Here is a 25,918-nt window from a genome sequence, read left to right as displayed (position 1 = left end):
GCAATTGTGCAGTCATTTGAACATTCTTTGGGATTGCCTTTCTTTGGTTTTGGAATGAAAAGTGACCTTTTCCAGTCCTGTGGCCACTGCTGAGTTTTGCAAATTTGCTGGCATATTGAATGCAGCACTTTCACAGCAGCATTTTTTAGGATTTGAAATAGCTCAGCTGGAATTCCATAACTTCCACTTACTTTTTCTGTAGTAATGCTTCCTCAGGCCCACTTGACTTCACACTCCAAGTTGTCTGGCTCTAGGTAAGTGATCACACCATCATAGTTATCTGGGTCATTAAGATCTTTTCTGTATCATTTGCCTGTGTATTCTTGCCATGTCTTCTTAATGTCTTCTGTTTCATGTAGCTACTGAGCATTCTAAATATGGCTAATGCAAGTGATAAATTGAATTTTGAATTTTGTTTAATTTTAAAATTAAGTTTTAACAGTCACATGGGAATAATGGCTCTCATATTGGAGCACACAACTCTATAGGGTCTCCTCATCAGTTCCAGAAGAGGCAGGGGACGGGAAGAATTGCAGTTCATTTCTTTCCTTAGAAAAATAAAGCCCATTTCTGGTTGTTAATTCACAGATGCATATCATTGTACTTAGTAATCCCACTTTATTCTAAGGAAATAAGTTAAGGAAGCAAAAAATTAATACACATGGGTATGTTTTCTGGGCTACATGTGAAATTGGACTGTTTGGCAGATACTAAAAGGAATCATTATGAAGACTTGTGACACAGAAAATTTTGAAGATACTCAGTAAAAAATAAAAAGGTATATATACTAAGATGCATTTTCAAAATACACATGCATGTGACTCAAAAAAATTGGCAAGAGTACAATTTCAAGGCTCTTTGGGACCACTGAAGCCTGCCTAAGTGAAAGAGCCTTAAAATTTTGGAAGGAAGCCACTCTAGTGCACACTGTTGTCCTCCAACTTGCTCTCTACTTTCTGGTTCTCAAGTTCTGTCTAACCATTATCTATTACTCAGATTAGGTATCTCATTTATTCTACCTCTTTAGCTGGCTTTCTCATCTTCCTCAGTCCATCCATCCCATGGTTATTCTTGATCCACACCCTGGCCTCTGACCTCAGCCTGTTTCTGTCTTCATTCTCTCTCCTTTATTAACACTGCCTGTGGCTCCTGCCTCAAAAAGTGACCCTCAATGGCACAGAACCACAGAAAGAATTATGTTAGGTGGGTAGCTGATGATAGGCGAATTTTTTTCTTTCATTATTCAAAATTTCTTTTCAAGTTATTATATTGCTTTTACCTTAGGAAAGCTTAAAAGGATGGGTATTACTATCCCATTTGTAAAAAAGGAAATTGGGGGTTCGGGATAGTAAGTTGCCCAAGACAAGAGAGCTAGTAAATGGGATGTTGGCATTTGAACTCAGGGCTCTCTAATGCCACCCGCTACTCCAAATGGCCTGATGGGAATTACCAGGCTAAAGGGCATAATAAACATATTGAGTGTTCTTGGGGTATCTGCTCAACTACCTTACAGAGGGATGATAATGGTTTTTACTGGTCAATTAATCCACTGTTTGGAGCCTCTCACATCTAGACTTCTATTTTCTTCCTCTAGATTACTCAGGGCTCCCTAGAGTCCCAGTCCCTTTGCTGGAAATCCAGGTTGGGGAATCTGTTGTGGGCCCTACAACTTTTGCAACAGTTTGAGAACTTCTTTGATACAATTGTTTTCCAGTTTGTGGGCCATCTCCTTGGTGGCTCTATGATGGGGCTAAAGGCAACCTTCTTCAAGCAGAGTTATGCCACATGCAGCACCTTCTAAGTTTGCTGCAGCCAGAGCCCCTGTCCCCATTGTGGCCACTGCTGATCCATGCCTCTGCAGGAGAGACTCAATTAAAGACAGCTTGGCCTTGGAGTACAAAATGAAACAGGATAGAGGCTAACAGAGTTTGGACAAGAGAATGCACTGGTCATAGCAAACACTCTCTTCCAACAATACAAGAGACAACTCAACAAATGGACATTACCAGATGGTCAACACTCAAATCAGATTGATTATATTCTTTGCATCCAAAGATGGAGAAACTCTATACAGTCAGCAAAAACAAGACTGGGTGCTGACTGTGACTCAGATAATGAATTCCTTATTGCAAAATTCAGAATTAAATTGAAGAAAGTAGGGAAAACCACTACACCATTCAGGAATGACCTAAATCAAATCCCTTATGATTATACAGTAGAAGTGACACATAGATTCCAGGGATATAATTTGATAGAGTGCCTGAAGAACTATGGATGGAGGTTCATAACACTTTACAGAAGGCTGTGGTCAAAACCATCCCCAAGAAAGAGAAACGCAAAAAGGTTGTCTGAGAAGGCCCTACAAATTGTCAAAAGAGAGAGAGAGAGAGAGAGAGAGAGAGAGAGAGAGAGAGAGAAGAGAAGAGAAGCAAAAGGCAAAGGAGAAAAAGAAAGATATATCCATCTGAATGCAGAGTTCCAAAGAATAGCAAGGAGAGATAAGAAAGCCTTCCTCAGTGATCAATGCAAAGAAATAGAGGAAAACAACAGAAGGGGAAAGACTAGAGATCTCTTCTAGAAAATTAGAGATACCAAGGGAACATTTTATGCAAAGATGGGCATAATAAAGGACAGAAATGGTATGGACCTAACAGAAGCAGAAGAAATTAAGAAAAGGTGGCAAGAACACACAGAAAACTATACAAAAAATATTTTAGTGACCCAGATAATCACGATGGTGTGATCACTTACCTAGAGCCAGACTCCTTGAGTGTGAAGTTAAGTGGGCCTGAGGAAGCATCACTATGAACAAAGGCAGTGGAGGTGACGGAATTCCAGCTGAGCTATTTCAAATCCTAAAAGAGGATGCTGAGAAAGTGCTACACTCAATATGCCAGCAAATTTGGAAAACTCAGCAGTTTCCACAGGACTGGAAAAGGTCAGTTTTCATTCCAATCCCAAAGAAAGGCAATGCCAAAGAATGTTCAGACTACTGCACAATTGCAATCATCTCACGTACTAGCAAAGTAATACTCAAAATTCTCCAAGCAAGGCTTCAATAGTACGTGAACCAAGTATTTCCAGATGTACAAGCCAGATTTATAAATGGCAGAGGAACCAGAGATCAAATAGCCAATATCCACTGGATCATAGAAAAAGCAAAAGAATTCTGAAAAAGACAAAAACAATTTACTTTTGCTGCATTGACTACACTAAAGCCTTTGGCTATGTGGATCACAACAAACTGAAATATTCTTTAAGAGATGGAAATACCAGACCACCTTTCTTGCCTCCTGAGAAACCTGTATGCAGATCAAGAAATAACAGTTAGAGCCAGATATGCAGCAATGGACTGCTTCCAAATTGGGAAAGGAGTACGTCAAGGCTGTATATTGTTACTCTGCTTATTTAAGTTATATGCAGAGTACATCATGCAAAATGCCAGACTGAGGAAGCACAAGCTGGAATCAGGATTGCTGGGAGAAATATCAATAACCTCAGATATGTAGATGACTCCACCCTTTTGTCAGAAAGCAAAGAGGAACTAAAGAGCCTCTTGATGAAAGTGAAAGAGGAGTATGAGAAAGCTGGCTTAAAATTCAACATTCAAAACATAAAGATCATGGCATCTGGCCCCAACACTTCATGGCAATAGATTGGGAAATAATGGAAACAGTGACAGACTTTATTTTCTTAGGTTCCAAAATCACTGCAGATGGTGACTGCAGCCATGAGATTAAAAGGTGCTTGCTCCTTGGAAGAAAAGCTATGACAAACCTAGACTGCATATTAAAATGTGGAGACATTACTTTGTCAACAAAGGTCTGTCTAGTCAAAGCTATAGTTTTTCCAGTAGTCACGTATGAAGTGAGAGTTGGTCCATAAAGAAAGCTGAATGCCAAAGAATCGATGCTTTTGAATTGTAGTATTGGAGAAGACTCTTGAGAGTCCCTTGGGCTTCAAGGAGATCAAACCAGTCAATCCTGAAGGAAATCAATCTTGAATGTTCATTGGAAGAACAGAAGCTGAAGCTACAAATCTTTGGCCACCTGATACAAAGAATTGACTCGTGGAAAAGCCCCTGATTCTGGGAAAGATTGAAGGCAGGAGGAAAAGGGGACCACAGAAGATGAGATGGTTGGATGTCATCACTGACTCGAGAAACATGTTTGAGCAAACTCCAGGAGCTGGTGATGGACAGGGAAGCCTGGTGTGCTGTAGTCCATTGGGTCGCAAAGTGTCGGACATGACTGAGCGACTGAACTGAACTGAGATGATATATAGAGCAGTCTATATTTCACTTATCCCTACCTCAACTTACGAAAGGGATAACTGAGATTCAGAGTGATACAGTGCCTCACTCTGATTCATACAGCCAGTCTGTGGCAGTGCTGGGCCTAGAACCCACTTGTGCAGAACCATATTATGAAAGGAACATTGGCTTTAGATTCAGATAGAGAATAATTCCTAATTCTGCCTCTGACTAGCTATTTGCCCTTAGACAAAATGAATAACAACTATATCTATAGTTTAATTGTATTCATTGTGCACTGATTCTGTACCAATTATAGAGGGCTTAATGATACATTCATTCAACAAATACTTATGCAACATCTATCACATGCCAGCCACTGTACTAGCTGCTAGAGATAGAGCAGAGAACAGGACAGTCTGTGGAGAAGAAGCTTCCTCTAATGAGGAAAATAGACTCTGAACACGTGTAAAAAAAAGTGATGAATAATATGGATGAGATGCAGATTGGAATGGAAGGACACACCAAAGGGTTCCAACAAATCCTGAGGTGTACCATAGTCAAGGGGGCAGTCAGGGCAAGCTCCCTTGAGAACTTGAGAATGTGACATCTAAGCTAAGACCTGGAGAATATGTAGGAGGTAGCCGGTGGGTAACAGACAGACACTGAGTAGAGCATTTCAGGCAGAGAGAGTACTATTAGCAATGGCCCTGGAAGTGAAAAGGATATGACACATTAGAGGAACTGAAAAAAGGTCAGTCTATCTGGAACATCTACTGCAAGAGGTGTGTGTATAGGGGAAGAAGGTGTCTGAGATGAAAGTAGGGAAGTTGCCAGAATACAGCCTGGGGACAGAGATAAGGAGTTAGTACATTTATCTTCCAGAGAAGGGGCAATTGTTATAGAACTTTAAGCAGCAGGAGAGTGACATAATCTGATTATCTCATTTCACTTCTCTTAACCCTGGTCTCCTCATAGGTAAAACAGGAATAATAATAGCACTTACGTTTCACAGCTTGCATGGTAAGGGTTAAATGAGCTAAGACAGGAAAAGTCCCCAAGCAGAGTATATGGCACATGGTGGGCACTCAACAAATAGTACCTCTCCCTGCCCACACTGCCCATCTCTTCTGTTATGGTTATCTCCTTTACTATAGTGGTTTAAACTTTGTTATAAAGAGCCTACAGTGGGTAAAATGTATTCATAATGTATGTGTATGCATGTGCACACATGTACTAGCATGAGCAGCAAAGTTTAATGCCACTTACTGCCTGGTGGCCCAGATGGTAAAGTGTCTGCCTACAATGTGGGAGACCTGGGTTCAATCCCTGGGTCAGGAAGATCCCCTGGAGAAGAAAATGGCAACCCACTCCAGTACTCTTGCCTGGAGAATCCCATGGATGGAGGAGCCTGGTGGGCTGTAGTCCATGGGGTTGCAAAGAGTCGGACACGACTGAGCGACTTCACTTCACTAAGATTATAATAATCATTAGCATAAGAATAATGGCATTTTATAGGGCTGGCTCAAGCCTTCCTAATTTGTAATCTATTCAGTTAAGATACTAGCAATTAGTACTAAAATCAGGGGTGAGAAATCAGGGGTGAGAGGTCTCTCTCATTGATACTTTGTATAAATCAACATAGTATACATTTCCCTGCTTGGGTGAGTGCCTTTTATCTAATCCTCCCTCCCCCATCCATGTCTTCCATACATGTCCAATATTGCTTATAGACAACCCCAAATTGTTGGGCAGGATACACTGCAATACGAGATTAAATAAAAATAAACCAAAGGTTTTCACCTGGTGGGGTCACAGTTAAAGTGCTGCCTGGATATGGAAAATCAAAGGCACAAAGGTTTCCTCAAAGCACCATGGTATTTTCTCTCCTTGGGGAGAAGGACTGTCACCAGCAAAATGGCAACTTTATCCTTTGGGTATGAGGCCAGGGAAGCCACAGTCCAAGGTATTTGGAGCCTTTTTCTATTGTCCACTGTGGCAAAAATGCCAAGGGCTGCAGACACCAACTAAGGAGCAGAAGGGCTGACTTCCTGTTATGAGAGGGAAGCAGAGACATTTACTGCTATTTCTAAAGTTATTTTCTTGGGGTTGAGGGGCGGGGAGACTGGCCCATCCTTTAGTGGAGGGACAGCTGTATTATTGCAGCCTTTGATGGTACTACAGTTACCCCTTAGCAGTGGTCTATCCTGCTTATGGAAATGCAATGGCTTCAGCACCGTTTTTTTGTAAAGACTGTCCTTCCTTTGTTGGATTACTTTTTCACCTGTCAAAAATCACTTGGCTATACTTCTATGGGTCAATTTCTGGCTTCTCAATTTTGTTCCAATTATCTATATGTCTGTCCCTTTGCTGATATCACCCAGTTTTAATCACTGTAGCTATGTAATACGTTTTGAAATCAGGAAGTGTGATTTCTACCACTTTATTTTTATATCTCAAGATTCTTTTGGCTATTCTAGTTCTTTTGCCTTGCCATATAAATTTTAGAATAATTTTGTCTATATCGACCAAAAATCTTTCTAGGATTTTGATGGGAATTTTGTTAAATTTGTATATTGATTTGGGAGGATTGGTGTCTTTATTATATTAACTCATCTTCTAAACCCTGGATACAGTGTCCTTCTATTCAGATCTCCTTTGATTTCTTTTATTAGCATTTTGTAGTTTTCAGCAAAAAGTGCTATACAGTTTTTTGTTAAATCTTTGTCACACTTAGGAATTTCATGCTTCTGAATACTTGTAAGTTGTTTCATACTTTGTAAACATAGTTTCCACATGCACATTGCTATGTATAATGCTGATCTTAATTCTGCAATCTTGTTGACTCACTTATTTGACTTAGGAGTTTGTTTGTTTTGTTTTTGACTTATCAGGATTTCCTACATGACAAATCCTGTTATCTGAAAACAAGAACAGTTTTACTTCTCTTTCCATCTTGTATGTCTTTTATTTACTTTCTCGTCTAACCTCTAGAGCTATATTGACTAGCAGTGCTGAGAGTGGACATCCTTGCTTTGCTCATGATCTAAGTGGGACAGCATTCATTTTTTCAGAAGTGTAATATTAGCTAACCAAAGGCTATTCACAGATGTATTTTATCAAGTTGAGAAAGTATTCCCACCTCTGCTCATAGTTTTTAAAGAGATTTTATCATAAATATGTGCTGAATTTTGTCAAGTGTTTTATCTGTATTTCTGGACATAATCATATTTTTCTTCCTTAGCCTTTTAATATGATATGTAACATTGATTGATTTTTGAATAACAAACTAGCCTTGCATCTCTAGAATAAATCTCTTTTGGTCATGGGGTCAATTCTTTTTATATATAGTTGAATTCTGTTTGTTAATACTTTGATGATGATTTTTACATCTATAACCATGAAAGATTTTAGTTTGTAATTTCTTTGTACTCTCTTTACCTGAAATTGGTATCAGGACATTAAGACATAAAATTAAGATGTAAAAGACATAAAATTAAGACATAAAATAAATAGAAAAGTGTTCTTTCCAATCCTGCTTTCTGGAGAGACTGTTAAGAGTTGAGGTTAATTCTGTTTAACCATTTAGTAGAATTCTCCAGTGAAAGAAAATGGGCATGGAAGTTCTCGTTTGGGGAGTTTTAAAATTAAATTTAAAAAAAAATTTAATTTTCTTAATAGTTTCAGGGTTATTCAAGTTATTTATTCTATATTGGATGAGTTGTGGTAGTGTTTTTTTGAGAATTTGCCCATTTCATGTAACTTGTTTAATTTACACAACTAGAGTTGTTCAGAGTATTCCCTTGCTATTCTTTTGAAGTCTGTGGGTTTAATAGTGATAGCTTCTGTTTTATTCCTGATGTCCATAATTTGTGCCTTCTCTCTTTTCTGTTAGTTTTGCTAGAGGTTTTTCAATTTTACATATTTTTCAAATGATCAGCTTTCTGTTTAATTGATTTCCCTATTGTTTTCTTCCTGTTTTGAATCATTGATATCTGCTCTTATTTGTATTATTTCCTATATTCTGCCTGCCATACGTTTGTTTTGCTCTTCTTTTCTAGTTATTTGAAGCAGGAGTTAAGATTGTTAATTAGAAGTATTTCCTCTGTTCTAATTCGGAGAAGGTGATGGCACCCCACTCCAGTATTCTTGCCTGGAAAATCCCATGGATGGAGGAGCCTGGTGGGCTGCAGTCCATGGGGTCACGAAGAGTCAGACACGACTGAGCAACTTCACTTTCACTTTTCACTTTCATGCATTGGAGAAGGAAATGGCAACCCACTCCAGTGTTCTTGCCTGGAGAATCCCGGGAATGGGGGAGCCTGGTGGGCTGCCATCTATGGGGTCTCACAGAGTCGGACACAACTGAAGCGACTTAAGCAGCAAGCAGCAATGTAAGTATTTGGAGCTCAAATTTCCCTCTCACCACTGCTTTTGTGGGATCCCACACATTTTGATATGTTTCACTTTCATTTTCACTCAGTTCCATGTATTTTTAGTTCCCTTGAGACTTCATCTTTAAAACATGCATTATTTTAGAAGTGTTTTTTATATAATTCAAATATTAATAGATTTCCTTGGTACTTTTTTCTGATTTCTATTTTGAATTTATTAATGTCAGAGAAAACACTCTGTATTTCCATTCTTTAAATTTGTTAATTTTTTTATATCCCAGAATATCATCTATCTATATTGGTATATGTTCCATGAACACTTGAAAAGTATGCATATCCTGTTCTTGAGTGGAGTGTTCTATAAACGTTAATTAGATTCTGTCATTGATGATGTTGTAAGAGCTCTATACCCTTGCTGATTTTCTGTCTAGTTCTGTCAAGTGAGAGACGTACGTTAAAGGCTTCAGCTATAACTGTGGCTTTGTCTCTCTCCTCTTTTGGTTCTAACAGATTTGTCTCACACATTTTACAGTTCTATTGATTGTGTATACCCATTTAGGACTGCTAGGTCTTCCTGGCAGATAGGCACTTTTGTCATTATCTAATGTACCTCTTCACATGCTAGCAAAATAATGTGCAAAATTCTCCAAGTGAGGCTTCAACAGTACATGAACCAAGAACTTCCAGATGTTCAAGCTGGATTTAGAAAAGGCAGAGGAACCAAGACCAAATTGCCAACATCCATTGGATCATAGAAAGCAAGAGAATTCCAGAAAAAGTATCTACTTTTGCTTCATTGACTATACTAAAGCCTTTGACTGTGTGAATCACAACAAACTGTGGAAAATTCTTCAAGTGATGGGAGTACCAGAACATCTTACTTGCCTCCTGAGAAAACTGTAGGCAGGAGAAGGAGCAACAGAACCAGATATGGAACAGTGGAGTGCTTCCAGATTAGGAGAGGAGTATGTCAAGGCTGTATATTGTCACCCCACTTATTTAACTTATATCCAGAGTACATCAAGTGAAATGCTGGGTTGGATGAAGCACAAGCTGGAATTGAGATTGCTGGGAGAAATATCAATAACTTCAGATATGCAGATGACACCCCCTTATGGCAGAAAGAGAAGAGGAACTAAAGATCTCTGGATGAAGGTGAAAAAGGAAAGTGAAAAAGCTGGCTTAAAACTCAAAATAAGATAGGGCCCCTCTTGAGTTCTTCCAGTCTGGCAGAACTTCGTCTGCACCTTATCAGGACCTTCTGTTGAGAGACAACTTGTGCAGACGGTTACTATTGTGCCTGATTGGGTTTGAACAAGACACATCTGTGAGCTCTGTGCAGGCTTGGCATCTGGCACTTAGGGACCTCTGATATACATGATGTGAGAAGAGGGAATGTCAAGTTCTTATCTGCCCAGATGGCTCGAAGCTGTTAGGATGAACCCTGCAGCTAGATGAAGGTCACTTCCATCTCTTCCCTCCACCTTCTCTTCTCTACCCAACACTGTGAATCTCAGTATTCTGGGCTGTGGAGAACACTTAGGGAACTGATTACTGGTAGATCTGTCTCTCTCCTTTTGACTCCCTATCTTCTCCTCTTGGTCATCTCTATCACCTTCCTTCCTCTTCTTGTCTCTATGTAACTTTGTGAACCTCTCTGGGTGCCCCAGGCAGTGGAGAGCACATAGGGAATTGATTACTGGCTAGATTGCGCTCTCCCCTTTTGACGCCCTCTCTTCTCCTCCTGGTCACCTCTATCTCGCTCCTCCCTCTTCTCTTCTCCATGTAACACAGCGAACCTCTCTGGGTGTCCCTCATTGTGGAGAATCTTTTCTCAATTAACCTAGATGCTTTATCATCGGTGTGGTATGGATGGAGAAGTCTTGAGGCTACTGTAAGAATAAGACTGAAAACCAGAGGCAGGAGGCTTAAATCCAAAACTTGAGAACACCAGAAAGCTCTTGACTCCAGGGAACATTAATTAACAAGAGCTCATCCAAAAGCCTCCATACCAACACTGAAACAAAGCTCCACCCAAGAGCCAACAAGTTCCAGAGCAAGACATACCATGCTAATTGTCCAGCAATGAAGGAACATAAACCTGAGCATTAATGCACAGGCTGCTCAAAGTCACACCAAACCCAAAGACACCTCAAAACTCATTACTGGACACTTCATTGCACTCCAGAGAGAAGACATCCAGCTCCACCCACCAGAACACCGACACAAGCTTCCCTAACCAGGAAACCTTGACAATCCACATGTCTAACCCCATCCACAGGGAGGAACCTCCACAATAAAGAGGAACCACAAACTTCCAGCATACAGAAAGCCCACCCCAAAACACATCAATCTAAATAGATGAAAAGGGACAGGAATATCCATCAGGTAAAGAAACATGGTAAATACCCACCAAACCAAACAAAATAGGAGGAGATAGGGAGTCTATCTGAAAAAGAATTCAAAATAATGATAGTAAAAATGATCCAAAATCTTGAAAACACAATGGAGTTACAGATAAATAGTCTGGAGACAAGGATTGAGAAGATGCAAGACATGTTTAACAAGGACCTAGAAGAAATAAAAAAGAGTCAATCAATAATGAATATGTAATAACTGAGATAAAAAACACTCTGGAGGGAACAAATAGTAGAATAACTGAGGCAGAAGATAGGATAAGTGAGGTGGAAGATAGAATGTTGGAAATAAATGAAGCAGAGAGGAAAAAAGGAAAAGAATTAAAAGAAATGAGGACAACCTCAGAGATCTCTGGGACAGTGTCAAACGTTCCAACATTCGAATCATAGGAGTCCCAGAAGAAGAAGAAGACAAAAAGAAAGGCCATGAAAAAATACTTGAGTTGATGATAGTGGGAAAATTCCATAAAATGGGGAAGGAAATAGCCCCCCAAGTCCAAGAAACCCAGAGAGTCCCAAACAGGATAAACCCAAGGCAAAACACCCCAAGAAACATATTAATCAAATTAACAAATATCAAACACAAAGAGCAAATATTAAAAGCAGCAAGCGAAAGGCAACAAATAACACACCAGGGGATTCCCATAAGGATAACAGCAGATCTTTCAATAGAAACTCTTCAGGCTAGAAGGGAATGGCAGGATATACTAAAAGTGATGAAAGAGAAAAACCTACAACCCAGATTACTGTACCCAGCAAGGATCTCATTCAAATATGAAGGAGAAATCAAAAGCTTTACAGACAAGCAAAAGCTGAGAGAATTCAGCACCACCAAACCAGCTCTCCAATAAATGCTAAAGGATCCTCTCTAGACAGGAAATACAGAAAAGGTGTATAAACTTGAACCCCAAATAACAAAGTAAATGGCAATGGGATCATACTTATCAATAATTACCTTAAATGTAAATGGGTTCAATGCCCCGACCAAAAGACAGACTGGCTGAATGGATACAAAAACAAGACCCCTATATATGCTGTCTACAAGAGACCCACCTCAAAATAAAGGACAGAAACAGAATGAAAGTGAAGGTTTGGGAAAAGATAATTCACACAAAACGAGATCAAAAGGAAGCAGGAGTAGCAATACTCATATCAGATAAAATAGACTTTGAAATAAAGGCCGTGAAAAAGAGACAAAGAAGGACACTACATAATGATCAAGGATCAATCCAAGAGGAAGATATAACAATTATAAATATATATGCACCGAACATAGGAGTACCACAATATGTAAGGCAAATGCTAACAAGTATGAAAGGGGAAATTAATGGTAACAGTAATAGTGGGAGACGTTAATAACCCATTCACATGTATGGATAAATCAACTAAACAGAAAATTAGCAAGGAAACACAAACTTTAAATGATACAATGGACCAGTCAGACATAATTGATATCTATAGGATATTTAACCCCAAAACAATGTATTTCACCTTTTTCTCAAGTGCAAATGGAATCTTCTCCAGGATAGACCACATCCTGGGCCATAAATCTAGCCTTGGTAAATTCAAGAAAACTGAAATCATTCCAAGCCTCTTTTCTGATCACAGTGTGGTAAGATTAGATGTCAACCACAGAGGGGGGGAAAAAGGTAGTAAAAATACAAACTTATGGAGGCTAAACAACACACCTCTGAATAACAAATCACAGAAGAAATAAAAAAAGAAATCAAAATGTGCATAAAAATGAATGAAAATGAAAACACAACCCAAAACTTACAGGACGCTGTAAAAGCAGTGCTAAGGGGAAGGATCATAGGAATACAGGCTTAACTCAAGAAACAAGAAAAAAGTCAAATAAATAACCTAACTCACAGCTCAGTTGGTAAAGAATCTGCCTGCAATGCAGGAGACCTGGGTTCGATTCCTGGGTTGGGAAGATCCCCTGGAGAAGGAAATGGCAATCCACTCCAGTACTCTTGCCTGGAAAGTCCCATGGACAGAGGAGCCTGGTGGGCTACAGCCCATGGGGTCGCAAGAGTCGGACACAACTTAGTGACTAAACCACCAAAACCACCACACCTAAATCAAATAGAAAAGGAAGAAATGAAGAACCTATGATACTGGATGCTTGGGGCTGGTGCACTGAGACGACCCAGAGGTATGGTACAGGGAGGGAGGAGGGAGGGGGGTTCAGGATGGGGAACACGTGTGTACCTGTGGCAGATTCATGTTGATGTATGGCAAAACCAATACAATATTGTAAAGTAATTAACCTCCAATTAAAACAAATAAGTTTATATTTAAAAAAAGAACCTCAGGGTTAGTAGAAGGAAAGAAATCACAAAAATTAGGGCAGAAATAAATGCAAAAAAATAAAAGAGACCATAGCAAAAATCAACAAAGCTAAAAGCTGGTTCTTTGAGAAGATAAATAAACTTCCCAAACCATTAGCCAGACTCATCAAGCAACAAAGGGAGAAGAATCGAGTCAACAAAATTAGAAATGAAAATGGAGAAATCACAACAAACAGAGAAATACAAAGGATCATAAGAGACTATGATCAGCAACTATATGCCAATAAAATGGACAACTTAGAAGAAATAGAGAAATTCTTAGAAAAGTATAACTTTCCAAAACTGAACCAGGAAGAAATAGAAAATCTTAACAGACCCATCACAAGCACAGAAATCAAAACTGTAATCAGAAATCTAACATCAAAAAAAGCCCAGGACCAGATAGCGTCACAGCTGAATTCTACCAAAAATTGAGAGAAGAGCTAACACCTATCCTAATCAAACTCTTCCAGAAAATTGCAGAGGAAGGTCAACTTCCAAACTCATTCTATGAGGCCACCATCACCCTAATACCAAAACTTGACAAAAATGCCACAAAAAACGAAAACTACAGGCCAATATCACTGATATTGGTGCAAAAATAAGTGCAAAATAGGTGCAAAAATCCTTAACAAAAGTCTAGCAAACAGAATCCGACAACATATTAAAAGATCATACATCATGTCCAAATGGACTTTATCCCAGGGATGCAAGGATTCTTAAATATATGCAAATCAATCAATGTAATACACCACATTAACAAACTGAAATATAAAAACCATTATCTCAATAGATGCAGAGAAAACCTTTAACAAATTTCAACATCCATTTTTGATAAAAAAAAAAAAACCCTCCAGAAAGCAGGAATAAAAGGAACATACCTCAATTTAATAAAAGCTATATATGACAAACCCACAGCAAACATTATCCTCAATAGTGAAAAACTGAAAACGTTTCCCCTAAAGTCAGGAACAAGACAAGGGTGCCCACGCTCAGTACTACTACTCAACATAGTTTTGCAAGTTTTAGCCACAGCAATCAGAGAATAAAAAGAAATAAAAGGAATCCAGATTGGAAAACAAGAAGTAAAACTCTCACTGTTTGCAGATGACAGGATCCTCTACATAGAAAACCCTACAGACTCCACCAGAAAATTACTAGAGCTACTCAAAGAATACAGTAAAGTTGCAGGATATAAAATTAACACACATAAATCCCTTGCATTCCTATATACTAACCATGAGAAAACACAAAGAGAAATTAAGGAAACAATTCCATGCACCATTGCAATGAAAAGTATAAAATACTCAGGAATAAATCTACCTACAGAAACAAAAGCCCTATATATAGAAAACTACAAATACCAATGAAAGAAATCAAAGAGGATGCAAATAAATGGAGAAATAGACCATGTTCATGTACTGGAATAATCAATATAGTGAAAATGAGTTTACTACCCAAAGCAATCTATAGATTCAATGCAATCCCTATCAAGCTACCAATGGTATTTTTCAGAGACCTAGAACAAATAATTTCACAATTTGTATGGAAATACAAAAAACCTTGAATAGCCAAAGCAATCTTGAGAAAGAAGAATGGACATGAAGGAATCAAGCTGCCTGACTTCAGGGTATACTACAAAGGTACAGTCATCAAGACAGATCATACTGGCACAAAGACAGAAATATAGATCAACAGAACAAAATAGAAAGCCCAGAGATAAATCCACCACCTATGGACACCTTATCTTTGACAAAGGAGGCAAGAATATACAATGGAGAAACTACAATCTCTTTAACAAGTGGTGCTGGGAAAAGTGGTCAACCACTTGTAAAAGAATGAAACTAGAACACTTTCTAATGCCATACACAAAAATAAACTCCAATTGCATTAAAGATCTAAACATAAGACCAGAAACTGTAAAACTCCTAGAGAACATAGGCAAAACACTCTCTGACATAAATCACAGCAGGATCCTCTATGATCCACCTCTCCAAGTAATGGAAATAAAGGCAAAAATAAGCAAATGGGACCTAATTAAACTTAAAAGCTTTTGCACAATGAAGGGAACTATAAGCAAGGTGAAAAGACAGCCTTCAGAATGGGAGAAAATAATAGCAAACAAAGCAACTGACAAAGAATTAATCTCAAAAATATACAGGCATGTCATGCAGCTCAATTCCAGAAAAATAAACAACCCAATCAAAAAATGGGCCAAAGAACTAAACAAACATTTCTCCAAAGAAGATAAACAGATGGCTAACAAACACATGAAAAAAATGCTCAACATCACTCATTATCAGAGAAATGCAAATCAAAACCACAGTGAGGTACCATCTCAGGCCAGTCAGAATGGCTGCTTTCAAAAAGTCTACAAATAATAAATGCTGGAGAGGGTGTGGAGAAAAGGGAACCCTCTTACACTGTTGGTGGGAATGCAAACTAGTACAGCCACTATGGAGAACCGTGTGGCGATTCCTTAAAGAACTGGAAATAGAACTGCCATATGACACAGCAATCCCACTGCTGGGCATACACACAGAGGAAACCAGAATTGAAAGAGACATGTGTAGCCTAATGTTCATTGCAGTACTATTTACAATAGCCAGGACATCGAAGCTTTCTAGACGTCCATCGGCAGATGAATGGATAAGAAAAGTTTTGTATATAAACACAAAGGAATATTACTCAGCCATTAAAAAGAATACATTTGAATCAGTTCTAATGAGGTGGATGAAACTGGAGCATATTATACAGATTGAAGTAAGTCTGAAAGAAAACCATCAATACAGTATACTAACGCATATCAATGGAATTCAGAAAGATGGTAACAATGACCCTATATGCGAGACAGCAAAAGAGACACAGATGTAAATAACAGTCTTTTGGACTCTGTGGGAGAAGGTGATGGCGGGATGATTTGAGAGAATAGCATTGAAACATGCATATTATCATATGTGAAACAGATCACCAGTCCAGGTTCAATGCATGAGACAGCGTGCTCAGGGCTGATGCACTGGAATGACCCTAAGGGATGGGATGGGGATGGAGGTGCTAGGGGGGTTCAGGATGGGGAACACATGTATACCCATGGGTGATTTATATCAATGTATGGCAAAAATCACTATAATATTGTAAAGTCATTAGCCTTCAGTTAAAATAAATAAATTAATATTAAAAAAAAAACACACAAAAATCTAAGAACATGGCATCTGATCTCATTACCTCATGGCAAATAGATGGAGAAACAGTGGAAACAGTGACAGACTTTATTTTCTTGGGCTCCAAAACCACCAGATTTTGACTGCAGTCATGAGATTAAAAGGCACTTGTTCCTTGGAAGAAAAGCTATGACAAACTTAGACATTGTTATTAAACAGCAGAGGCATTACTTTGCTGACAATGGTCCATTTAGTCAAAGCTATGGCTTTTCCAGTAGTCATGTATGGATGTGAAAATTGGACCATAAAACAGGCTGAGCAATGAAAGACTGATGCTTTTGAACTGTGACATTGAAGAAGACTCTTGAGAGTCCCTTGAATTGCAAGGAGATCAAACCAGTCAATTGTAAATGATATCAATCCTGAGTATTCTCTGGAAGGATCAATGATGAAGCTGAAGCCCCAGTAGTTTGGCTACCTGATGCAAAGCACTGACTCATTGGAAAAAAACCTGATGCTGGGAAAAATTTAAGGCAGAGGAGAAGAGGACAACAGGGTGAGACAGTTGGACGGCATCACCAACTCAATGGACATGAGTTTGAGCAAGCTCTGGGAGAGGGTGAAGTACAGGGAAGTCTGGCATGCTGCAGTCCATGGGGTTGCAAAGAGTCAGACATGACTGAGAGACTGAATAACAACAGTGTACCTCTTGTGTATACCTAGATGCTCAGATGGTGAAGAATCTATCTGCAATGCAGAAGACCTGTGTTTGATCCCTGGGTCAGGAAGAAACCCTGGAGAAGGGAATGGCTACCCACTCCAGTATTCTTGCCTGGACAAGAGGAGCCTGGTGGGCTACAGTCCATGGGGTCCCAAAAAATCAGACATGACTGAGTGATTAACACTTTCACTTTTCAATGTACCTCTCTGTACCTAGTAATTTTCTTTGCTCTAAAGCCTACTTTATCTGATATTAACATATCCATTCCTGCTTTCCTTGGATTAATGTTTGTACAGTATATCTTCTTCCACTCTTCCAACATACCTATATCTTTATATGTGAAGTGAGATCAGCATAGAAACTGCATATAGATGGGCCATATTTTTTAATCATCCTAAGTATTTGGATTGCATTATTTAGTCCATTATCTAGTGGCCTTATTAATAAGTTAGGACTTAAGTGTGTCATTTATTTTTGTTTACTGTTTTCTCTCTCTCATTTTAGTCTCTGTTTTTTTGTTATTGTTTTCTTATGTTTTACTGAACATTTTATGGAATTACATTTTATCTATACTGTTTTTAAGTATACGTCTTTCTATAGTATTTTAGTGGTTGGTCTAGGTATTACAGGCTTCCCAGGTGACTTAGAGGTAAAGAATCTGCCTGCCAATGCAGGAGCTACAGGAGATGTGTGTTCAATCCCTGGGTCAGGAAGATCCCCTGGAGAAGGAAATGGCAACACACTCCAGTATTCTTGTCTGTAGAATCCCATGGACAGAGGAGCCTGGTGGGGACCAGTCCATGGGGTCACAAAAAGTCAGACATGACTTAGCAACTTAACAATAACAACATCCTTTTCGAATCAGGGGGTGTATATCTCTTGACAGATATGGAGAGTCTTCAGCCATCATTGCAAATATTTTTTAGTTTCACCCTATTTTTCCTCTGTAGACAAGGCCTTTCTATTGTCTAATTCTTCTTCCTTCCTTCCTTCTAACTTCCTACATCATTTATACCCCAGATAGCAACTATTGAAAACTATTTAATACCTATTTGTTGTATTGCATGTGTTTTTCTAAAGTGTAAATTATCAATAAGGAGAGAACTGTCTGTTGATGGGTGGGGCTGTGCTCCCTCCCTCTTAGTTGTATGGCCTGAGAGTACCCAGTCCTGGAGTCTACAACTGCTATGGTAGGGCTACTTGGTGACCTCCAAAAGGGCTTACGTCAACACTCACCTCCCAGGACTGTGGCTGTTAGTGCCCTTGTCCCTGCAGCAGGACACTGCCAACCCATGCCTCCACAGGAGACCCTCAAACATTCACAGGCAGGTCTTGTTTAGTCTCCTGTAGAGTCACGGCTTCTTTCCCCTGCATCCTGGTGCACACAAGGTTTTTTTGTGCCCTGTAAGAGTCTCTGTTTCCCCCAGACCTGTGGAAGTTCTGTAATCAAATATCATTGTCCTTCAAGGTCAGATTAACTGGAAGTCCCAGTCCCTTTGCTGGATCCTCAGTTTGGGAAGGCTGATGTGGAGCCCAGAAACTTCAAAAGAGTAGGGGAACTTCTTTGGTCTTATTATTGTTCTCCAGTTTGTGGGTTGCCCACCTGGAGGGTATGGCATTTTATCTTGATTGTGTACCTCCTACTGTCTCGTTGAAGCTTCTCCTACAATCTTGCAAACTCCAGAATGAAAACCACCATCACAGAAAGCTAACCAAAATAATCACATGGACCTTAGGCTTGTGTAACTCACTTCAGTTCAGTCGCTCAGTCGTGTCCGACTGTTTGTGACCCCATGAATCGCAGCATGCCAGGCCTCCCTGTCCATCACCAACTCCTGGGGTTCACTCAGATTCACATCCATCGAGTCAGTGATGCCATCCAGCCATCTCATCCTCTGTCGTCCCATTCTCCTCCTGCCCCCAATCCCTCCCAGCATCAGAGTCTTTTCCAATGAGTCAACACTTTGCATGAGGTGGCCAAACTACTGGAGCTTCAGCTTTAGCATCATTCCTTCCAAAGAAATCTCAGGGCTGATCTCCTTCAGAATGGACTGGTTGGATCTCCTTGCAGTCCAAGGGACTCTCAAGAGTCTTCTGCAACACCACAGTTCAAAAGCATCAATTCTTTGGTGCTCAGCTTTCTTCACAGTCAGACTCTCACATCCATACATGACTACTGGAAAAACAATAGCCTTGACTAGATGGACCTTAGTCAGCAAAGTAATGTTTCTGCTTTTGAATATACTGTCTAGGTTGGTCATAACTTTTCTTCCAAGGAGTAAGAGTCTTTTAATTTCATGGCTGCAGTCACCATCTGCAGTGATTTTGGAGCCCCCCAAAATAAAGTGTGACACTGTTTCCACTGTTTCCCCATCTATTTCCCATGAAGTGATGGGACTGGATGCCATGATCTTAGTTTTCTGAATGTTGAGCTTTAGGCCAACTTTTTCACTCTCCTCTTTCACTTTCCTCAAGAGGCTTTTTAGTTCCTCTTCACTTTCTGCCATAAGGGTGGTGTCATCTATCTGCACATCTGAGGTTACTGATATTTCGCCCAGCAATCTTGATTCCAGCTTGTGTTTTGAAGCTATAAGCCATGCCATGCTGGGCTATGTAAGACAGACAGGTCATGATGGAGAGTTCTGATAAAACATGGTCCATTGGAGAAGGGAATGGCATACCACTTCAGTATTCTTGCCTCAGGAATCCAATGAACAGTATGAAAAGGCAAAAAGATATGACACCAGAAGATAAGCCCTCAAGGTCAGTAGGTGTCCAGTATGCTACTAGGAGAGAATGGAGAAGAGGCTGGGCCAAAGTGGAAACAACGCTCAGCTGTGGATGTGTCTGGTGGTAAAAGTGAAGTCTAATTCTGTAAAGAACAATATTGCATAGGAACCTGGAATATTAGGTCCACGAATCAAGATAAATTAGATGTGGTCAAGCAGGAGATGGCAAGAATGAACATCGACATCTTAGGAATCAGTGAACTAAAATTGAAGGGAATGGGAAAATATAATTCAGTTAACCATTTTATCTATTAAAGTGGGCAAGAACCCTTTAGAAGAAATGGAGTAGTCCTCATAGTCAACAAGAGAGTCCAAAATCCAGAACTTTGGTGAAATCACAAAACCAACAGAATTATCTTTTTTTTTTTTCCAAAGCAAGACATTCAACATCACAGTAATTCAAGTCTATACCACAAACACTGATGCTGAAGAAGTAGAGGTTGGTTGGTTCTAGGAAGACCTATAACACTTTCTAAAACTAACATCAAGAAAAGATTCTTTTTCATCATAGGGGATTTGAAAGGAAAAGTAGGAAATCAAGAGGTACCTGGAATAACAGGCAAGTTTGGCTGTGGATCCAAAATGAAGTGTGGCAAAAGCTAACAGAATTTTGCCAAGAAAACACACTGCTCATAGCAAATACCCTCTTCACAAGATACAGCTCTACACATGGACATCACCACATGTCAAAATTGAAATGAGATCAATGATATTCTTTGCAATGAAAGATGGAGAAGCTCTATACAGTCAGAAAAAAAAAAAAAAAGACCTAAGGTGACTGGCTCAGATAATGAACTCTTTATTGCAAAACAGAAGCTTAAGTTGGAGAAAGTAGTGAAAACCACGAGACCATTCAGGTACTGCCTAAATGAAATCCCATGTGACTATACAGTGGAGGTAACAAATAGATTCAAAAGATTAGATCTGATAGACAGGGTGCCTGAAGAACTATGGATGGAGGTTCATAACACTGTACAGGAGGTGGTGACCAAAACCATCCCATGAAAAAGAAATGCAAGAAGGCAAAGTAGTTGTCTGAGGAGGTTATAAAAGTAGCTGAGAAATGATGAGGAGCTAAAAGGCAAAACAACAACAACAACAACAACTGAATGCAGAGTTCCAGAGAATAGCAAAGAGAGATAAGAAAGCCTTAAGTGAACAATGCAAAGAAACAGAAGAAAACAATAGAATGGGAAAGACTAGAGATGACTTCAAGAAAATTGGAGTTACCAAGGGAACATTTCATGTAAAGATGGGCACAATAAAGAACAGAAATGTCAAGTACCTAACAGAAGCAGAGGAGATTAAGAAGAGGTGGCAAGAATACACAGAAAATTATACAAGAAAGGTCTTAATGACCCAGTTAAACACAATGGTGTGGTCACTCACCTAGAGCCAGACATTCTGGAGTTTGAAGTCAAGTGGGCCTTAGAAAGCATCACTACGAACAAAGCTAGTGGAGGTGATAGAATTCCAGTTGAATTATTTCAAATCCTAAAGATGAGGCTGAGAAAGTGCTGCACTCAATATGCCAGAAAATTTGCAAAACTCAATAGTGGCCACAGGACTGGGAAAGATGAGTTGACATTCCAATCCCAAAGAAAGGAAATGTAAAAGAATATTTATACTATCATACAATTGTGCTCATTTCATATGCTAGCAAAGTAATATTCAAAATCCTTCAAGCTAGGCTTCAACAGTACATGAACCAAGAACTTCCAGATATATAAGCTGGATTTAGAAAAGGAAGAGGAACCAGAAATCAAATAGGATTGAATCATAGTGAAAGCCAGGGAATTCCAAAAAATATCTATTTCTGATTCATTGACTATGCTAAAGCCTTTGACTGTGTTCAGTTCAGTTCAGTTTAGTCTCTCAGTTGTGTCTGACTCCTTGTGATTCCATGCACTGCAGCACGCCAGGCTTCCCTGTCCATCACCAACTGGCAGAGCTTGCTCAAACTCATGTCCATTGAGTTGGTGATGCCATCCAACCATCTTGTCTTCTGTTGTCCCCTTCTCCTCCTGCCCTCAATCTTTCCTAGCATCAGGGTCTTTTCCAATGAGTCAGCTCTTCGTATCAGGTGGCCAAAATATTGGAGTTTCAGCATCAGTCCTTTCAGTGAGTATTCAGGACTGATTTCCTTTAGGATTGATTTGTTTGATCTCCTTGCAGTCCAAGGGACTCTCAAGAGTCTTCTCCAACACCACAGTTCAAAAGCATCAATTCTTCAGCACTCAGCTTTCTTTATAGTTCAACTCTCATGTCCATACATGACTATTGGAAAAACCATAGCTTTGACTAGATGGACCTTTGTCAGCAAAGTAATGTTTCTGCTTTTTAATATGCTATCAAGGTCTGTCATAGCTTTTCTTCCAAGGAGCAAGTGTCTTTTAATTTCATGGCTGCAGTCACCATCTGCAGTAATTTTGGAGCCCCCCCCAAATAAAGTCTGTCACTGTTTCCATTGTTTCCCCATCTATTTGCCATGAGGTGATGTGACCGGATGCCATGATCTCAGTTTTTTGAATGTTGAGTTTTAAGCCAGCTTTTTTACTCTCCTCTTTCACTTTCATTAAGAAGCTCTTTAGTTCTTCATTTTCTGCCAAAAAGGTGGTGTCATCTGCGTATCTGAGGTTATTGAAGTTTCTCCCGGCAATCTTGATTCCAGCTTGTGCTTTATCCAGCCTGGAATTTCATATGATGTACTCTGTATATAAGCCAAATAAGCAGGGGACAATAGGCAGCCTTGGTGTACTCCTTTCCCAATTTGGAACCAGTCTGTTGTTCCACATCCAGTTTTAACTGTTGCTTCTTGACCTGCATACAGATTTCTTAGGAGGCAGGTAAGGTGGTCTGTTATTCCCATTCTTGAAGAATTTTCCACAGTTTGTTGTGATCTACACATACAAAGTCTTTGACATAATCAATAAAGCAGAAGTAGATGTTTTTCTGGAACTATGTTGCTTTTCCTATGAGTCAGTGGATTTTGTAATTTTGATCTCTTGTTTCTCTGCCTTTTCTAAATCCAGGTTGATCATCTAAAAGTTCACAGTTCATGCACTGTTGAAGCCTAGAGCACATCCTTGACTGTGTGGATCACAACAAAATGTGGAATATTCTTACAGAGATGGGAATACCAAACCACCTTATCTGTCTGCTGAGAAATTTGTATGCAGGACAAAAAGCAACAGTTATAACTGGTCATCAACAGGACTGGTTAAAAATTAGGAAAGGACTATTTCTTGACTGTGTATCATCACCCTGCTTATTTAACTTCTATGGAGAGTACATCATCCAAAATGCTGTGCTGGATCAGATTGCCCAGAGAAATATCAACAACCTCAGATATGCAGACAATACCACTCTAATGGCAAAAAGCAATGAGTAACTAAAGAGCCTCTTGATGAGGGTGAAAGAGCAGAGTGAAAAAGCTGGCTTAGATTTCAACATTCAAAAACAAAGATGACACTCTGGTCCCATCCCTTCATGGCAAATAGTTTGGGAAAACGTGGAAACAGTGACAGACTTTATTTTCTTGGGTGCCAAAATCACTGCAGATGGTGACTGCAGCCACAAATTTTAAAAATGCTTGCTCCTTGGGAAGAAAAGCTATGATGAGCCTAGGTGGCATATTAAAAAGCAGAGACAACTGTTTGTTGACTAACATTTGAATAGTCAAAGCTTTGGTTTTCCAGTATTCATGTATGGATATGAGAGTTGGACCAAAAAGAAGTCTGATAAACTGATGCTTTTGAATTGTGGTGCTGGATAAGATTCTTGAGAGCCCCTTGGTCTGAAAGGAGATATAACCAGTTAATCCTAAAGGAAACCAACCCTGAATAATCATTTGAAGGTCTGATGCTGAAGCTGATGCTCCAATATTTTGGCCACCTGATCCAAAGAGGCAACTCATTGGAAAATGCTCTGTTGCTGGGGAAGATTGAGGGCAGGAAGAGAGGGGGACGACAGAGGATGAGATGTTTGGATAACATCACTGACTCAATGGACATGAGTTTGAGCAAACTCCGGGAGATAGTGAGGGACAGAGAAGCCTGGTGTGCTGCAGTCTATGGGGTTGCAGAGTCAGACATGACTTAGTGACTAAGCAGTGAACAATAGAGGGGAAAAAAGGAGAGGGAAAGATAAAATCTATCAGCCTATTTACCTGTAGAGATCTCTAGATATTGTGAGTGTTATGGACTAAATCTTGTTCTTCCAAAATCTTTACGTTGCAGCCCTAATCCCAAATGTGGGTCAAGTTTAGAGGGAGAGCTTTAGAGAGATAATTAAGGTTAAATGTAGTCATAAATGTGGGACCCTAATACTATTGGAGTGATGCCCAAGAAGAGGAAGATATATCAGAGGTTGCTTTCTCTCTCTCTCTACATGCACAGAAGAGAGACCATGTGAAGACACAGCAAAAACACAGCTGACTATAAGCCAGGAAGAGAGCCCTCACAGGAAAGCAAATTTGCTGGCACTTTGTCCATGGACTTCTAGCCTCCAGAACTATGAAAAAACAAATGTCTGTTGTTTAAAACACCCCATCTGTGACATTATGTCTTGGAAGACCAAGCAGATTAACACAGATTTCAGTACCATGAAGTGGGGTACTACTTTAATAAAAATCTAAAAATGTAGAAGTGGGTTTGGAACTAGGTGATGAGTAGAAGCTGAGAGAGCTTTGAGGTACATGCTAGAAAAAGACTATATTGCCTTTAAGTGACTGTTACAAACTGGAGAAAACTTCATCCTTATTATAAAGTGGTAAAGGATTCAGCTGAAATTTGCTCTGTTTTGTGAAGGAAGTAACCGTGCTCAATGAAATTAGATATTTAGTTGAGATTTTTAGGCAAAGTGTGCATGTGAAGAGCTGCTGCTTATAGTGAAATGCAAGAGGAGAGAGATAAATCAAAAGAATCATTAAACAAGAGGAACCAGAACTTGAATATTTGAAAAATTCTCATTCTATCCACATTGCCAGAAATATAAAGCATGTTCTGGAGTGAACACCAAGGATGTGCCTAGAAAACCACTCCCTGAGGAGATTACTCATGATTTTAATCAGGTATCTCAGCAGAAGTCAGGAATAGAGATGAGATTATGCAAACACAGACACTGTCAGCATGGACCAGGGGAGCAGAGAGAGGATGAAGTAAAGGGAAGAGTTTGGAATCTACAAGGCAGGACAATAGAGTTATTTAGCTGCAAACATGCTTCATTATTCAAGTAAAAAATGGCACCAAAGGTGATTTAGAGGTCATTAGGGCTGCAATTCCCACCATTGGATATAGACCTAACAGACCCTGGAGGGAAGGCTGTTGCCTCCTCAGTTTCAGTGGGCCAGGCTGTCTCCGACTAGTGCCTCAGGAGAAAAGTGACAGCAAAATGCTGTGAGGGTGGGGGTGATACTGCCCAAGGCATCCAGCCAAAGATTATTCTTCAGCCTGAAAAATCTAAAGAAATTTGCCTTGTTAGGTTTTGTACTTTCTTGAGATCTATCATTCCTCTCTTCTTTCTGATTTCTCCCTTTCAAAAGGGAATGTTTTTCCTATGCCTGTCCTACCATTATACTTGGGAAGCAGATCATTTGTCTAATTTCACAGCTGGAGAGGAATTTTGCCCTTTGGATGAATCAGACCTCAAGTCTCATTGAACCCTAAATTAGATGATATACAGATGAGTCTTTTGACTGGGCATATGTGCTGGAATGCATTAAGATATTTGGGGCTGTTGGGAAGGGATGAATGGATTTTGCATGTGAGAAGGACATGCATTTGGTAAAAGTCATAGGGAAAAATTTTATGGAATGTATTGAGCTCCCTGATATATGTATGTTCAAGCTCTA

The 25,918-nt window shown here is 39.5% G+C and overlaps 1 protein-coding gene across 3 annotated transcripts in view; it reads right to left on the bottom strand.

The window, feature by feature from the left end:
- Window positions 1-25,918, bottom strand: part of ZC4H2 (zinc finger C4H2-type containing) — a 76,596-nt gene that overhangs the window by 27,997 nt on the left and 22,681 nt on the right. Inside the window, exon 1 of one of the 3 annotated variants that reach the window (XM_040266112.1) lies at window positions 2,752-2,868. The exons of the other annotated variants lie outside the window; for them this stretch is intronic. The gene's annotated coding sequence lies outside the window, so the exon portion shown is untranslated. Of the gene's footprint in view, window positions 1-2,751; window positions 2,869-25,918 lie in introns of those variants that run through there. 3 annotated transcript variants of the gene reach the window in all.

The sequence above is a fragment of the Oryx dammah genome, unplaced genomic scaffold, assembly GCF_014754425.2.
Source record: "Oryx dammah isolate SB20612 unplaced genomic scaffold, SCBI_Odam_1.1 HiC_scaffold_23, whole genome shotgun sequence".
Classification (NCBI taxonomy): Eukaryota; Metazoa; Chordata; class Mammalia; order Artiodactyla; family Bovidae; genus Oryx; species Oryx dammah.
The sequence above is the reverse complement of the archived record's forward strand: the minus strand, read 5'-3'. Positions and strand labels throughout refer to the sequence as shown.